This window comes from Sparus aurata, chromosome 13, assembly GCF_900880675.1.
Source record: "Sparus aurata chromosome 13, fSpaAur1.1, whole genome shotgun sequence".
NCBI lineage: Eukaryota > Metazoa > Chordata > Actinopteri > Spariformes > Sparidae > Sparus > Sparus aurata.
The window spans coordinates 25,865,671-25,883,962 of record NC_044199.1 but is presented as its reverse complement, the minus strand read 5'-3'; the positions used below and the strand labels follow the sequence as shown (position 1 = coordinate 25,883,962).

General features: G+C 39.9%; 1 pseudogene; it reads left to right on the top strand.

Moving 5' to 3' along the window:
• The first annotated feature begins 2,117 nt into the window (after positions 1-2,117).
• On the top strand, positions 2,118-18,292 carry LOC115593822 (arf-GAP with Rho-GAP domain, ANK repeat and PH domain-containing protein 1-like; annotated as a pseudogene).

The following is an 18,292-nucleotide window of genomic DNA, read 5'->3' as shown; positions in this document are numbered from 1 at the left end:
ATTCTGGGCATGCTTTACAAATTGCTCCTTATGTAAATCTCCATCATAATTTTCTTGCAAAAATTTAGTTAAGCATCAAGTATTTTTATTTTTTTTTTTTTTAAAAAAGGGAAGATACCAGCAGTGTGGGTGACTGGGTGACCGCGGTGCAGAGTGAACCAGTGGATCATATTTACATGTACATACCGTGTATACTGTAGGTGAGCAATTATTCAAGTCTGCATTATTCAGTTATCGGTAGTGGGTTTTTTGTTTGTTTGTTTGTTTGATTGCCTATATAATTTAATAATTTAACTCTAATGCAGCATGTAATCTGCAAAGTTAGTACGTTGTAGTGGAGGAAAAGTACAATATTGCCTCTAAAATGTAGTGAATCTGAAGTATAAAGTAGCAGGAAATGGAAATTCTCAGGTAAAGTACCTCTAATTGTACTCATGTACAGTACTTCAGTAAATACTTGGTTACTCACTGACTAATTAAAATATGAAAAAAAAAAAAAAAAACATTTCAGGATCATGAGGGAGGACTGAGGGCTGAGCTAGCTGGTTAGCATGCTAACATCAGCAGATATCTAGGCATCTCAACATGCGGACGTTTTTATGTTATGCCGAAACTGTTTTTTCTTCACACTCTGTTGATACTTTTAGTTAAATGAACATTTTTACTGATCATTTTTCAGGATCAGGACTGTATTTAGATTTACATATTAGATTTTTTTTTATTTGATTTTTTTTATGTATGATATTTCCTACAATGCATTGTAAATTTACAGTGACATGCAGTACAAAGCTCAAAAACTGTTGATAATTCAGTAGTAATAATAATGTAAACACAATTAAATAATTGGCAGTGTTACCAAAAGTTTTTATAAAACAAGTTTCACTGAAAAAAACCCAAACTATATTGTTATCTAGTTGCACTGATCTTGAGGCCATTCATTCTAATATAATACCAACAGCTGACCAGCAGAGGCCACCATGTCTCACTGAATGAAATGCTTCAGAGCGCTTCATTACTACACATCATCTCCAACTCATCAAAACTTTTTGTGCACGTTGAGCTAAAAGAATCTGCAGTTTTTCCAAGTCAAGGCAACTTTATTTACACTGTCATTTATCAGCTTTTAGTTTTTTTTTAGCAATGTGAACAACGTATGACACAATGTCTCCTAGACACACACGTCATTTTGAAAGAATCTAGCAAAGATAAAGATATTTAGTCACTTCAAATTATTTTAATATTTGAATTTCTTAAATCGTCTTTAAAATTTTCTATGAAATGTATTCGCTTTTTTATTTATTTATTTATAATTTATTTATTTATCAATACACTTCTAAGTCCATTGTAAGTGTAAAACAGTATGACAAACTTTGCACAAACTGTCACACGCCTCCAATAATTCGAGTAATTCAGTCTTGAACCAGTCAAAGTTCACACACACACACACACACACACACACACACACACACAGAGACACACACACACACACACACACACACACACACTACTGACTGTAGCACACCTACATTCCTGCAGCAGGTTGAACCGGTCATATTTCATTGTGCAAAAACTTTCGCAGCTTAAACACCTGATCAGTGTCCTGACAGCTGATTGGTTCAGGCGAACACTGGTACAGTCGAGCCCTTTAATGCACAGAGCCGTAAATCCACCTTAACACTGCAAACACACCGGAAGAGAGCAGATGTGACAATTCAGTTTTTATGAGTACACATGGATCTGAAGCAGACACAGATTTACTGGCAGCGGAACAGAAGAACTGACTGACAGGTTAACAGTCAGACAGGAGAACAGATCGACGGGTCAGCGAGTCTCTCAGGTGTTTGTCTCAGCACAGGATAAGAACACAACACGGTAAGATGACAACCATATTTGTGTTTTCTGGAAAATTATTTTTCGGTGGAAAGAAATCAGAAGCTTTCAGTTTCTTCTTCTGATGATTGAAATTAGAAACTTTGGGTTTGTCTTTCTGTTGATTGCAATCAGAAATATTGAGTTCCGCCTTCTGTTTCATGCTTTGAAAACGGAAATTATCAAGTTTTTTTATGTTGACATAGTTTATATGATTCAAGATCAGACGTGTTGTTATGAACTTAAACATGTCATTCTTTAATCTAAGTAAGCATTCGTTGAATATTTACTCAACAGCTAAAACTCTTCAAACCTCCAAGTGAACAGATAAATGAAACTACTTGATGTCATGTGTCATGTGTTGACCCGTGACTCACACTTGTGATGTCATCGTCTGTGTCCCAGATTAACAGATTAAAAAAAAACATTCATACCAAATACGTAAACTCTCCGTCTTAATCATTAGCTGCACGCAACATGTCCGACAGCTCACATCAAAACATAACACATGCTGGATCGATAGATAAACTCTCTAATCAACCAAAACTTTCCGTTAACAGGCGCTCAGTGAGATGCTGATGCTTCCTGATAGATAACTGTTCCAGTAAGTGTCTTTCTTTTCCTACAGATGAGTTCTCCTCCCTCCCTCCCTATCCCGAAGCCCGATCTCGTTACGTGAGGGACAGACTCACCTCTGCCTCCTCTTTGGACAGGTGAGTTCACCTTTAAATCTACACAACAAAAATCTACACAAATTAAAAAAGAGTTGATTGTTGGATTTAAACATGAAAACAACTGAAACTTTTAATCTTTCAGGGATGTGATTGGTGAAAATCTGCAACCAGTTTTCTCTAATGGACTTCACCTGAGCACAGGTACACGTTAACGCTGCATCATTCACCGTCATCAAGTTTTATATCAGTCATATTGATCGTATTAGAAGTAAAACAAAGCTTGATGATGCATCTAGAATTACATGTTGAAGACAGAAAACCTGACTGACTGTCACTCAGTATATTTATGTCAGACTCTGCTGACGTGTTGCTGCATGTTTTCGGTCTGAACAGTCGAACCGGTTTGTTCCTGCACATCTGTTGTTGATGTTTGTGGAAACAGCAGGCTGGTGATTATCTTAAACCAGTTTGTCTTCTGGCTGGTGATGATTTAATCTCAAGTGAAGACCAAATCACATGTTACTGCTGAAATGAAAGACACAGCTGGTTTTGTCTCAGAGTGGTTGTGGATCTCGAAGGACACAAAATGCATGCAAATGATTTAAAATCAACATATTGACAGACAGGCCAACATGTTTTTGGTTTGAATCTGAAAACAGGATGTTTAATGACAAAAGAAAATTTAAGAAAAGCACTAGAACATTTGAACAAACCTTTTATTTTGATAGAATCCAGAACAGGACTCTTATTGTGAAAATCTCCCCTCAGGGATCATAAATACTGTCTTATTGTGAAAGTTTCCCCTCAGTTATCATACTAGAACTCTTATCGTGAAAGTATCTCTCAGGAATCATTCTAAGACCCTTATTTTGAAAGTCTAACAACTGATTGTACTTACAAGTTTGACGTTACAGGACGTGCACTTGGACGCTGATATGTGCTTGTTTGATTGATGGATTTTTCAGTCCATCAGCTGATGTCTGACGATGATGTCACTGTGTCCTTTTCCTCAGGTCAAGATGCTCCTCCTTTTCCTCCTTCTGGTGGGTCTGATCGCGACCCTGTCTTCCCAACTCTGGCTGGCGTCACTGATCTCATCGCCACCAACATACCATCTTTGGCTGGATTCGCCACCTCCATCGGTGGCTCCGCCCCCACTGCACCTGCCCTGACGGCCCCCTCAGCTCCCCCATCAATTGACAGCATGGCTAACAGCATTACCACTCACATACCCAGCTTAGCAGGGGCTGCTAGCACTGTGGCTAACCCAGCTACTGCTTCATTAAACTCCACCTCGACCAACACACCGGTACCTGCTAATAACACAGGTGCTGTTAGCTTAGACAGCATTGTTAGCTCATTTGCTAACATACCCGGCTTAGCAGGTCTTGTTAGCAGTGTGGCTAACCCTGCTGTTAGCCCCATGACAACCCCAGCCACCCCTTCCGCCCCACCCCCCTCACTGCAGAAGTTTGGAGATGCTCACACAGGTACATCGATCAGTCAATCAATCAGTCAATCAATCAATCAATCAAACGTTTCAATCAAGCTGCGTTTATGTATCCAGATGTCGGGGCGCTGTCACAGCTGGTGATGTCAACTTTGGACCAGAATTCTGGAGTGACATTACCTCCATTAGAGGACGCTGCTGAGCCAACAGAGGAAGGTACTGAAACCACAGCTCATTTCATTCTGTCTCCTGACCCTCCTGTCAGTCTGATTCCGATTTGTTTTGGTTCCAGGTTCAGGTCCTCACACCACCAAAGAAGAAAACCCTTATGTCACTCTGTTGGCTTCTTGGGCCAGTCAAGAGGAAATTGAGACTGACTCATCCAATGAGGAGGAAGATACAGGAGTTAGCCCTGCCCCCCCTGGTGCTGATGGACCAGTGGAAGGAGATCCTGCTAACACCAACAAGTATGGATACAGCACTAGAATGAGCACTGTTACTAATCAAATCTGTGCTGCTTCTAACACATCTTTGATATTTGTGTTTGGCAGCCTTCCATCAAGTCATCTGACCCCCAGTCGGCCAGCCCCGCCCCCTCCTCGTCCTCCTAACCAATCACAAAAGCCTCTGAAACAGAAGAAACCGAGGTAGGCATGTACAGACACAAACACACACATCTTTTTCAGTCTGCATTGTTTGTTCTTGTGAGTCTTTTCTGGTGTACAGGTGTATCTTTCGATCATCTCACAGGTTGTATTCACTGTTTAACAATGTTGTTTTGTTTGCTCGTACTGTGTCATCCTGTTTTCAGGAGTTTCTACTCCAGAATTCAAGAATACAAGTTCATTTCCCAAGAATGTGACTGATTTTTTTATACTGCACAGAGAAAGAGCTTCAGTCGCTTAAAGGTTGATTATGTTGCAGAGCGGCCACTATTCGAGTGTCCAGGAAGAAGGGGGGCAGTGGGAGTTCAACTCCACAAACTCCACAGAGCGCTGTGGTCCGATCAAGCTGGCTGGACGTCTGGAAGGGCTTCAGGTGACATTACCATCACCATCATCATTACTGTTTTTCAGATTTGCTGCTGTTGAGTCAGTCATTTATAACAAACCTCAATAAGATCCTAGTAGAACTGAAACTAAGTGTAGGGTAAGTCAATCCACAGATCATTGGAGTTACCACAAGTAAACGTACTGTTTGAGCATTTTATTTCAGCATATGTCCAGCTCCATATCTCACTTATGCACCACTATCAGGCCCAATAGTGACAAAGAGCTGTTTTGAAGATATTTTTAACATTATTTTAGAGTTTGTTATTCCATGACTTTTTATGCTTTTCTTTATGGCGCTGCTATGGATCTATAAGAAGGCTCTGACCTCAGAGATTACTGTACAAAAATACAACTTTATAACTTAATTCTCTGATTTCGGGGAAACTAGGTAATGTCTTTTGAGAAAAAATTTTCCGGGTTTTCCGGGTTTCCCGGTAAAGCACAAAGGTGATTTATACAATTTCCTGGTAGACAGATACCAGTAGCTTTGTAAGTGCTAACTGTAGTTAGTCGTTAGCTCAGTAAGCGGACATTGCGCACTCTGACCATCTCTGTACTCTATAACAGTCATACTGGCCTTCATCTTCTCAAAAGCAGTTTCCGTCCTGGTCACTGGGAGCTGCAAGTCCAGGAAGAGTCAGTTTCTGCGATTTGGTGGTTTTGGGGGTGGGATGGGATGTGTTGACTGCTGTCTATTACAGAAAATACGCCACTATATGCTGAAGCAAGTGGAATTCTATTAGCTGTTTCACTGGGAATTTAAACAGTCTGTTGTAAAACATCAGGGGTCAGAGGATTGATTCCTGAGGAACACCGGATCAGGACAGAGGTTGCCAGTCAGAACAGACTTGATTCAGAGGACAGATTATGGATGATAGGCAGACAGATACATACATACAGACATGTTTTCTCTCTTCTCTGATAGACACAATGTTTTATGGGCGACGCTGGATGGACAGCTGATGTCTCTTTGGAAAAAACGCACAGTAAGTCAGCATCTGCCTACCTGTATGTCTATCTCAGCATACCTATCTCTGTCAGTCTTTCTATACAGTGATGGGTGTGTTTGCTTTGCTGAGCAGGACCGGTTCAGTGAGGTGCTGTTTCATGTCTCCAGTATCACCAATGTGAAGAAACAGGATAAGGGCAGATTCTCTGTTACTTCAGGAAGAAACATTATGACTTCATGGCTCATAATGATGGTAAGAATGCTGCTGCTGTGTAATATTGCTGTCTGTTCTTGTGGCTTCTTATTGTTTCACAGAGGACGGCATTTGAGTAGGCCTTTAATGTGGCCTATGACACATCTGTGTTACACTGCAAAAATAATGTGGTCATACATAGCCCAGACCACCTCCAAATGTGGCCTGAGTGATCACAAATATGTCCTCAATGGATCTATGGTGCATTCACACCTCTACTTAAAGCTGTCCACTTGGGATCAGAGCGCGCAGCATGCAAGAGGGAGATTATTTGCAGATTCCAGAAAACAACAGAGTCAAAACTAAGTTTCCAGTATATGATTATTCTTAATCATGTATTTTTCATCTCTCAGAGGTTCACGAAGGTTGGGTCACGTCTCTGCTGGCGTCTCGAGGGCAGCCAAGTCCCGCCCCCCCCAGAAATCCATGGACAAATCACCATCAAGGACCCGCGGAGCCGTGTCTATGCTGCTATCTGGGGTCATGACCTCTGGATTTATCCCAACAAGGAGGGCTTCCAGCTGGGTATCGCCACCTTCTCTGTCCCCCTGAATGTTGCCTCGGTCAAATCTACAGGAAAACACTCGTTTTCTCTCTCACTCCATACAAGACCTTCAAGTACACACCTATCTGTCTGTCTGTCCATCTGAATACCTGCCACCTGTTACTGTCCTTACTAAAGATATTAAGTCTTGTTCATTCTTTGTTCTTCATTCCTCTTTACTCTTCCCCTTGTTGGCTCTGGCCCCTGCCTGCAGCCTCTCCGTTGATTCGTCTAAGGATCTGTCCAACTGGTTGGGAAAACTGTCCTCATCTATTCAAGGTGCTCTATCCAACAGCCAGGTAGCGCTGCGTCTCTGGGAAAACCCCGACAAAAGTGTGTGGTGACTGTGGTGCTGCCAATCCTGAGTGGGCATCAGTCAACCTGCTGCTGGTCATCTGTCAGGCCTGTGCAAGTACGAGCTAACGTGTTCACCCCATGTGTACATTTAGATATTACTAATTTATTGTCCAGTCTATGGTTTCAAAAACAAAAAACACTTTGGTTAATGTTCGTGAAAGATGGTGGTTTCAATTAAATGTCGTAAGCTGACTTTTCTGTATCAACCCAGACTAGGATCTTTCTGTAACATTTACCAAGACCTGCAAGAGTCTAGACAAAACCATAAAACAGATTTGTATGGAGCAAGATCAGAAATAGAAAGTTACAGTTAGTTCAGAACATTACAGCCATGTTGTCTGATACAAAATAAGATAAATTACAGAACTGTTCCAGGTTTACCATTGTGAATAAAACTGCAAATTATTGCTGAAAATGTTGATTAGCGCCTGAATACACTATAAAAGTAGTTGACATTTTATTTATTTTATTTTATTTGTATTTATATTTTATTTTTTATTGCTATGACATAGCAATAAAATGTAAAAGTGAAAAGGACTTGGGAATTTATCTTTTTAGGACTTCATAAGATAAATTTGATTTTTTTAGATGAGCAGTCATCTAAACCACCAAAGACGGATACACAACTTAACCAAATTTTGTCCCAAATATTACAAATATATTTGCGTGTCAGTGGGGAATGCTGATGCATACACTAACAGCGTCTGTTTCCAGGTCATCATCGATCTCTGGGCAGTAGCCTGTCAAAGGTACGCAGTCTGAAGCTGGACAACAAGATTTGGACCGAACCACTAATACAGGTAATGGCCGACTGAACCAGTCATAAAAGTAAGGGGGGACTGAACCATTGATACGTGACATTTTATCGCCTCCTCTCCCAGTTGTTTCTTACCTACGGTAACCAGCTGGCCAATCAGGTGTGGGCTCCCGCTGTGCCGGCGACAGAGCAGTTGCGTCCGGAGTCGTCTGATGAGGAGAGGTTGAAGTTCATCCAGGATAAATACAGCAAGGGACGCTACAGACGAGTTCACACTCTGACCTCCTCACACTCTCAGATGAATCAGGTCTGACTCAGTTACTTTTATAGACTCGTGTTTGTAAATGAAATACATTGTGTAAAGATTTTTACCAGCAACCAAAAACATATGAATCACATATTTATGTACATATTCAGCACATTTATTTCAGAATTTAGAAAAAAAATCAGTTTTCCTACGTGACCAATAGGTTATAGACAAAATGTAAATGCTGATATATAAAGTATAAATACCAGTACTAATTATGAATCATATAACATATAAAAAAACATCTGAATAACGTACCTCAAGAAATACACTTAAATACTTGCGTACAATATAAATACATCCACTTATCTATTTAAACAGAGCATTATGATAGAATTGTGTTCGACTCCACATGCTTCTGTAATCCAAATGAATAATGATACACTCAATTGAAGTTTTATTGTGAAAATATCCAATCAGTGATCATAACAGGACTCTTAATGTGACTTGTTAATTGTTTTTGTATTACTATTTTTTTCAATTGACTTCAATTAAGTTTTATAACAGCATCTAGTGGATATTAGAGGAAATACAGCTATGGCATTTTTATATTTAAACATAAGACATTACCTGTACACATGTGTCTGTTGATGATGATAATATATGTTTGTGTCTGTGTCTGTGTTTCAGAGGCTGCGTCAGGTGGTTTGTGGTGATGACGTAGAAGAAACAATGTCTCTCATCTGCTCAGGAGCAAAGGTTGGATGGTTTTCCTCTTTTGGCTTTTATGACTGTCATTTAGATCAATAATCATTAATAGCACACACACATACACACACACAAACAAACACACACGGATATATGAAGTAAATAATCAACAGAATAATTTCTGTATGCAGATGATTTTGCATGTCTAGTTATCCTGTAAATATTATATTGTGCAATATTAAGTCTAACTTGCAGTGAAACTTCACTACATGTCTGTCAGTTTAAAGTGTTGCTCTGTAACATATAAGCTACAAAGTGAAGGTATCATGAAAAAAATGTCCTCAGATAAAAGTACTGTTTTCATAAACAGTTACTTGAGTGGAAGTAAAAGTAGTCATAAAAATGTTTACTTGAGTAAGAGTACGAGAGCAATTACTAGAAATGTTACATGAGTAGTGAGCAACTTAATAAATGATGATGAAATATTTCCTGTGGTAGAGTTACAGCTCACAGCCAGTCAGGATCCAAGTAAATCTAGGAGCTTCCATTGTCATGGTGACTGCACCAGTATAAAACTGAGTTGGTGGTTAGCATCAAAAACATCAACAGATTCTTCTCCTGCAATTGAGTGATGTTACCTGTGTGCAGGTGTGTCAGTCAGACCCTGAGAGCCCCTCCGCCATCCTGCTGGCTGAGAGGGCGGGTCAGGCTCTGCAGACCGAGCTGCTCCGACTCAACGAGTACACAGGTAATGCACAGGTAACACACACATGCAGATAACACACAAAATACAAAGGTTACACACACAGAAAAACACACAGGTAACACACACACACACACAGAAATACTCAGGTAACACCTGATTGGCACACAGGTAACACACACAGGTAATGCACACAAATGGTTACATACATCTTGGCCTCTCACCTTGCTGTACTGCAGTACACTATGACATCACTGGTGGGTGTGGTCATTGACATTAACATTCTGTTTAAAAACTCACCTGGATGTGATTCTTTACTCAAGTCTGTGTTTTCTCCTTTATTCAGTGGTCCCGCCTTACCTGCCGCAATCAGCTAATAGGAGACCTGACTCCGCCCCCTCAGGTGGGATGAATCACCTGAATGAATTCATAATGAGCATGTAGAACCACAAATACAGACGAAAAAGTGTAATTGTTAGAAATGATCAACAAAAAGATGAGGTCGAAACAAAACAACTTGTTGATGTTTGAAACAAACTTTTCAAATCTGCTGCTCAAAATTTTTGTTTTAAACACTGTTGATTGCCAGAAAACAGATTGCTTTAATGTACAAACCCTCTTGTGTCTGTGTGTGTGTGTGTGCAGATGAGGAAGAGGAGGAACTTCATGGCAAACTGGAAGACGATCGTTTTCTCTTCTCATTGGAAAACGACTCTGCAGCGTGTGACGTCCTCGACCTGCGAGAAGTTCTGTCTGTCTTTGTCAAAGACGGGTAAATATCACTGACACATACCAACTGCTGATTCTGATACTGCCCAGGGCCATTTCTGTCTTTTTGGGGGCCCAATGCAAGATGCTGTTCGGGGGCCCTATTTTGTCAAACTACGATGGATAGATTCATAACCCTTTTAGGTGATCAACAAAGGTGCAGCAATCTATTACATTTTAAAAGGAAAACAGGTTAGAGTCTTGAAAACCTCTCTCAAATTAAAATCACACTTCTTAAATTGACCCACCCAAGCAAGTTGAACTGATATAGAATGATAATACAAGGTAAACAATGGGGATCTTCTATAGGTCATAACTGAAAACTGATGCAGATGTGCCTCAAAAAATGTTTATTTTAAATTGTAAAACATTTATAAACTTAATCATCCTGGTCCTGGTGGTGCTGAAGGCAGTCGTGCTGCTTCCTGGTCCAGGACTCCAAAATATTTCGGTATTACTACTGCGAAAACAAAACTCCTCGGGTTACCAAGCAAAATAGATCCTAAGCAAATATTCATACTATATAACTGAGTTATGTTACACTAATGCAGAAATTCATAATCTGTTTTTATTTTAAACTTCAAAATATACTCTACAGTGTCCCTTTAAATCATGCACCCAATTTCAAAGTTGTCACCTTTAAGCAGTTTTCAACACATTTTACTTCTATAACAAAGATAAATGAGTGATGATCACTTTGTGATACTGAAGGAACATTTTTTGTATATTTCACAGGGTATTACAAAGTGGACTACTTGTGCCTAAATGATGATATGGTCTTAACCTATATTCTGTGGGCAGAACTAACTCACGGTCATATATAGTATAGTTTACTTTAAATTTACTTTAATTTGACAAAATAATACATGAAAAACGTAACTAAACTGTAGGAATGTAGGCACAATTGTTCAAATTATATTGTCACAATAAATATTCTAATAAATGTGATAAAGACACAACTAACTCAGGAGAGTTAACAATAATCCACTCAGAGCAATAATCCACTGCCAAAATAGTCCATAATAATCCACAATAGGTCTAATATGCATTAGTGTGTTTAAAAAGCTTCACATTAGAGATCTATAAACTGAGGACACACTAAAATAATCCTAAAAGTAATGTTACGTGGCAGATATTGAAGTGCAGAGGAGGTCTATGAGGGAACAGCAGCTCCAGTGGACGAGGATCCAGCAGACATGACAGACTTCTGCCTAACAACACACCCTCCCTCCCAAATGTAATGCCAACGTGCTGGACCTGCTATAATTCACCAGAACAGGTCACTTCAGTCAGTTCCTAAAGCAAACACTTAAGCTAGCTGAAAAATTTGACATGAAAGCTCCCCCTCCATCCACATCATGAAAACAAACCTTACCTTTATCCTGTGAGCGTTTTTCTTCATCTAGTTTTTCTTTTTTCTTTTTTCTGAACCAGATAAATAGGTTTGTTTTGATGCCATGCCCTAAATGAACGGTACTGGTGCTCAGCACAACTCGCCTCGCCTCTGCTCGCTTAATGCAGGCGCAGTAGACACCAGATCTGACCAATCGGTAGAGAGCAGATCTGACCAATCAGCAGGCCAGGTGCCAAGTATTTTCACACCTTTTCTGTCGGTCACTCCTCAGATATTGAGACTGAACTTACAACTTAAGGGGGCCCCCTAGTGGTGCGGGGGCCCTATGCACCTGCATAGTCCGCATATAGCAAGAGACGGCTCTGATACTGCTCATTCAACTAATACAACTCTAAATCCCCAAAAGTTGTAAAAAATTAATTGAAACAGAATGCAGTCATTCACGAAAGAACTGTTTTTATTGATTGCTGAGGTGTTCGTGAGCCCCAAGTAGTAATCTCCTTTATACAATCAAGTGTTTCACAAAGGGGTGAACTTCCCACCATCCTTGCTTATCAAACAGATGTCAAGAACAGGCAGCAACAAAGGCGGACTGTTGCATCACCTCATGTCGCCTGTGTTCCAGCCAAAAAGCTGAACTTTAACACACCGTAAAGATTACAGCTGACCAGTGTTGGGAAAGTTCACTTTCTACATGAACTAGTTCAAAGTTCAGTTCACAAACTTTAAAATGAACTAGTTCAGTTCATAGTTCATAATTCAAAATTTTGAACTAAGTTCACAGTTCCAAAAATGAACTAGTTCATAGTGTTTTCTTCAATATATTGGTGCAAGCTATTATTTTTCAAAATTATTATCAGTTTTAACACTGAAACTGCAGCTCTCCCACAATATTCTGCAAAACCAGGTTGTCCAGCTGCGGCTGGGAGATGAAGACAGCGGAGCCGCTACTGTACACCGTTAATGCAATTTGGGTGGTAGAGGATCTGTTTTGGCTTGCCGTTGCTGTGTCTTTTGATTTTTTATTCACTTGCACATACCTTGAAAGGCTCGCCGGGTGCTTTAGTTCAATGTGCCGTTTCAGGTTTGTGGTACAGGATAGAGTACAAATTGAAAATTAAAAATAAAATAATACATAAATAAGTAAATAAATAATTTAAAAAAGAAGAAGAAAGGGAAAAATAAAATAATAAATAAATAGATAGTTCAGACAGTGGCTTCAGGGAAAAACGTTTCATTATGACTCAGTAAGGCATTACTTTTTTTGTTATTTAACAAAATTTAAGCAAAGAGCTCATTTCCAAGAGAAAATGAGCAAATTTTGGTGGTGGTTTTGCAAATTTTTGTTTGTGAATAAAACATTTATAGGATAACAAAGTTCATCATGTGTTCAAGAGCATTATCTTCTGGGTTAACATAGCAAATAACATGTTTAAGGGTAAGGGTTAGAGAATGGACAGAGTTAGCAGCATAAAATAAATCAGATCCGACAACATCACTCCAAAACTTTTTAGATATATCACAATAAAAAAACAGATGTGTGGCCTTCATTTGTTTTTGCCTCCATGCTTAGCACATTGATGACGCATGCGGGGGTGCGACTCTGTGGAGGCTGGTGTTTCCAGTGTTATGTCCGTTCAGGACGAATTAATCTGTGTTCGTTTGGTAATGCCTCACTGCATGTTTGGTATGCAGCTGTTTCTGTCTGAAATAGTTAAGTTTCGTTTTGATCGAAAGTGAAACGAGTTGCGTGTACAAACCTCTCGGCCAGCGTCCTTTTTATACACAGCAGCCAGGGTGTTTTCCCTCTACATATTAAGGCTGTTCACGGTGTGTTTCAGCCGGTTTTCGCCTGGAAGGCTCGATGGAAATCTGGCACTCTCTTGAACGAAGTTAAACTCTGAGAACGCGCCGTTCACAAACGCCAGAATGAACGCGTTCACAATAACGTTCATCGGGCAGAATACAGTACGTTCAGTTCACATTCGCCCAAAATATGAACGAGTTCATGAACGATCGTTCATTGAACGTATTATCCTATCATTTCCACACAACACTCTCCCTAATTTAGTCACTTCTAACCACACTAAATGAGTCAAATCATGGATTCCACAGCAACAGCCTGAAGGTAATTTCCTTTTTATTTATTTTCTTGTACACTGATTTGCTTAGCTGAACAGTCAATCAGAATGATTTATCTCTCTGATGGGCAATAGAATAATAGAGAATAGCAAGTAGGGCAGCAGTTGTTGGTTGCTCCGATGATACGCTGCCCCCTAATTTTTTGGAGCTACATCTACATTCTGAAAACATCTGAAAAATGCTGTGCAGCAGAACTTAGTTTATATTTTATAGTAATCTTGGATTCATTTTGTGGAGGCCCTGGCACTCAGGTTAGGAACCACCAATCTGTTGATCACAGTTAAATCTTTTTAATTAAATGTTTGACAATGTAGCTGCAGGTATGACAATAAAAAAAAAAAGATCACAGCTGTGTGAAATTACTACTTTCATGTGAGTTTTAGTGCATTTTTTAATGGCTTATGTGTCCATGTGTTCATGTGTTTTCAGACAAGTTCATGCGTTTGAGATGGTGACATTAAACGATCAGCTAATCTGTGCTACTGACAACCAGGACGCACTGCAGAGTCACCTGGTTCACATACTGAAGGTAAACCTGAGTGTGTGTGTGTATGTGTGTGTGTGTGTGTGTGTGTGTGTGTGTGTGTGCGCTTAACAATCTCTGTTAGGACTAGTTTGAGTTTTCAGACATTAAAGAAGGAGTGAGGACATGTCTGGTGTTCACCTTCAGATGTTTAAAGGTTCAGGTCTGGTTTCTGGGTGAACACTAACGTCAACCTGACTTTAAGGTATGATTATAACCTGAGTTCATGTTTTCAGGTTATTCTCCCAGGTGGCGTGTCCTATGCAGAGGTGGGTGGAGCCTCTGCTGTCAGTAAAGTGTGTGTCGTGGAAGCGGGTGGAACCTCAAGTCATTCTGATGCCTGGTTGTTACTATGGGAGGACGGAATCAGTGTTCATCCCATCCACAGAAACACACAGCAACCTCTGAGTATTGAGCTGTGCACGCTCAGTAGCAACGGTAATTTTTAATTAACCGTGTAAAGTTCTGATTTTCTCTGATCTCCTGAGGAAGCTGAACTTTTGTTTGGAAAGAAAAAAGAAATAAAGACAAAATTAAGAACCTTGAGAATCAGTTTGATTTAAAATCTGATGCTTAAGCTTCGTATGAGGTCTCTAAACAGCACATCTTGCTATTTTCTCTCTCAGACATGGATCCATCTGAAAACATCATCACCATGGTGACTGCAGACAGGTGTGCAATACATACAATTGTTTCCCTCCTGAGAAATAAAGATGTATCAAAATTCAAAATGAAAGATGAAAGATGTTTAATCAGCTGTACAAACAAAGATTTTTACTTTTACATTTATATTTCCTGACTTTTGATTGGCTCAATTTACCAAAGGTATGTGTGACATCACAGGCGGCTTTTTGTTGTTTTTCTCATCAGGAGTGTGTCGTTCCGTTTTGAGGAGCAGCACAGCTGTCAGTCCTGGTTCAACCACCTGCAGAGAGCTTTGACCAGTCAGAAACCACGTCCAAAGCGTCCTCCTCCACCCAAACCCGCATTAGCTCGTCAGTCTCTGTACCCGGTGATGGATGTGGGGTCGAGAGGTTCGGTACCACCGGCCATCGAACGCTGCATCTCCCACATCACAACCCACGGTCAGTTTATATTCACACAAAAACTGAACATACTGCAAAGAGTTGTATGACAGTCTGACTGTTGGTGTGCATGTCAGCAGGTCTAAAGATTGAGGGCTTGTACCGGCGCTGTGGAATCGCTCCCAAAGTCACCCGATTGGTGCAGACTCTGATGACATCACCTAGCTCTGCCCCCCTGGAGAGCGATGAGCAGGGTGTGTTGGACGTGTGCTCTGCCCTCAAACAATATGTCCGCCAGCAGGAGAGTTTGATCCCAGGCAGAGACCAACAGCAGTGGCTGCATGCCGCAGGTTAGTACAAATACATGTGGTACATGAATATGTTGTACTATTGGCTGCAGTTCAGTAAAAGTATGTGTAACACAAGTACCGCCAAACCGAAAGGGAATGGTTGTACTGTTGTTAATACAATACTACTCTTTGCAGATCTTTAACCTGAAGTAAAAGTACCCAAATTAGTAATATCTATATGTCAGACTGAATCACATAAGCTGTAAATTGTTGCAGTACTACTGCAGTAGTATCTGTGTAACAGTAAAAGTTACGTCGGAGCAGTAGTGGAGGAAACTGCAGTATTAACGGTAGTATTACTGTTTTACTTACTCTAACAGCACTTTTCACTCTCAGTGATTTCAGATGAAAGACCCAGGTTTTCAGCCTACCGACGTTTGCTACGACAACTTCCTGACGACAACCGAGCAACACTCAATGCACTGTTTGGACACTTCTACACGTAAGACTGTACCAGACCTCGTAAACTCAGTGTTGCGCTTGTAGTACTGGTCTTCGGTCAGTAGGTGGTGTCAGTGACTGTATGTTAAACACTGAGGTGGTGTCGTCAGTCATATTTGTGGGATTTTGGGACGTTTTAGTACGTTGTTTTTACATTCTGCAATCACACACATGAAACATGTTTTTCAGGCTGATTCGTCAGTGTTTTAGTTCAAATATGTTGAAAATGTGGCATGAAACATGAAAAACAATGTTATTTAAAACAAAATTATACACCTTAAACCGACCAGAGTTTGGTTGGTGACCTGTAAAAGATGTTTTTGGTGGGTGGAGTACTGGGGATCTCAGAGGGTCTTTGATACATTTGAATTTAAAAGATGATTTCACATTTTCAAAGTCTTTTTTTAAACAAAACTCAAATGCACAACGAGAAGTCAAAGTAAAATGAGGCAGTTTTTCCCTGATACTAAAAGGACATGAGGTGTCAGCTGAAGAGACAGGGATGAAGGTAGCGAGGTGTGGGTTGACTAGATAACAGATCAAGCAGTTAAAGTGTAAGCTGATGTGTTATGGATGAAAGCTGTTGACTTGGCATTTGAAAAGGAAGCTCTGAAGATAGTTTTAAGTGACATGCAATAAAAACCACACAGATCTCAATAGTATGCCGTGTGCCGTCACGCATCTTTGGGTTCCACAAAGCCGTCTTGCTGTATGTAATGACACACTGGAGCAATTTTTTATTGCCGCTGCTTGGTTCAATGTGAACAAACAAGGGTGGTGAAGAGTCAAGCTTTCGTTACGATGACAGTGAAATCTCTGTGTGAAAAAGGATATAGTCGTATCACAGTTGTCCACTTGACAACCTCAGAGTGAAGACTTAAACCAGACTGTGGTAGATCCGACTCCAGGTGTGTTTCTCTCACCTGATGTGTTTCCCCCTCAGGGTCCAGATGTTTTCTCAGGTGAACAAGATGTCGGCTCACAATCTGGCTGTGGTTCTGGTCCCGACTCTGTTTCAGACTCTGAACCAGGATCTGCTCAGACTCACCAGAGAGTTCATCATCCATCACACACTGTTGTTTCTGGTAAACATGTCACTCAATACAAATGCATTTAATACATATTCACCTGTAATCCTGCTACAGTGTTATATTGTTTTTTCTCTGTTTCTGATGCTCTTTCTGACAAAATTTCAATTAAGGTTATAAAGATAACAGCAAAGTCTGTTCGAACTGCAGATATTTGACATTGAAAGAGTTAAACAGTAACTGAATTGTTTCTCTATAGACACCTGAGGCAGAGAAGAGAGAAGAGGGGGAAGAACAGATCACTGTCTTCTGAGGAGGAAGAAGAAGAAAGTTGGACTCATACCTTTCTGTCCTTAACCCATAAGAACCCAGACTCATTTAAAAGTGGACATTTAAAGATTTTAGGTGTTTGTTACAAGCGTGTCAACATGGGTTCTAAATGGTTAAAGATGATCCAAGTTTGGACATCAGATGAATATTTTCAACACTTTTATAAATAAATTCAGGTGAAGTATATATGAAGTTTACTAATGAAGTTTTGTTTCTCACACTTTTAATCCCTGTCATGTAAAATCAGTGTTTTACTCATGAACAAATCTTTTATACACATAAAGAAATATTTATGATATAAAGTCTTAAGTGAAACCAAATATCAGTATGCAGTATATCTCCCTCCTTTGTCAGTTATAGCAGCCTCTACATTTGTGCAGTGAGTTTACTGTAATTTAATAGGTGGAAAGTGTTTGTTAAATAGTCTGTAACATCACTTCAGGTTGTAGAAATTGTTTAAGCAAACAGGGTTTTCCCACAGGTGAGGGGAAAATTAGTATTTTTGAGTTTGTGGTGAATTGTCCCTTTAATCTTGCTCTCTCTTGGTGTCTTAACTGCTGACACTTTCAGTGAACACCTGAATCAGAGAACTCTGGTTACAGCGTGCAGTTACTGAGTCTAGACCTGGAGCCAATCAGAAAACCAGAACTCTCAGGTTATGTAGAAAACCACATACACATTTACTGGTGTTATAGACTGATCTGTAAAATTATCCTGTCTGCTTGTGAGGAAACATTTTATGAATAAAATCTTTTTCTAAACATGAAA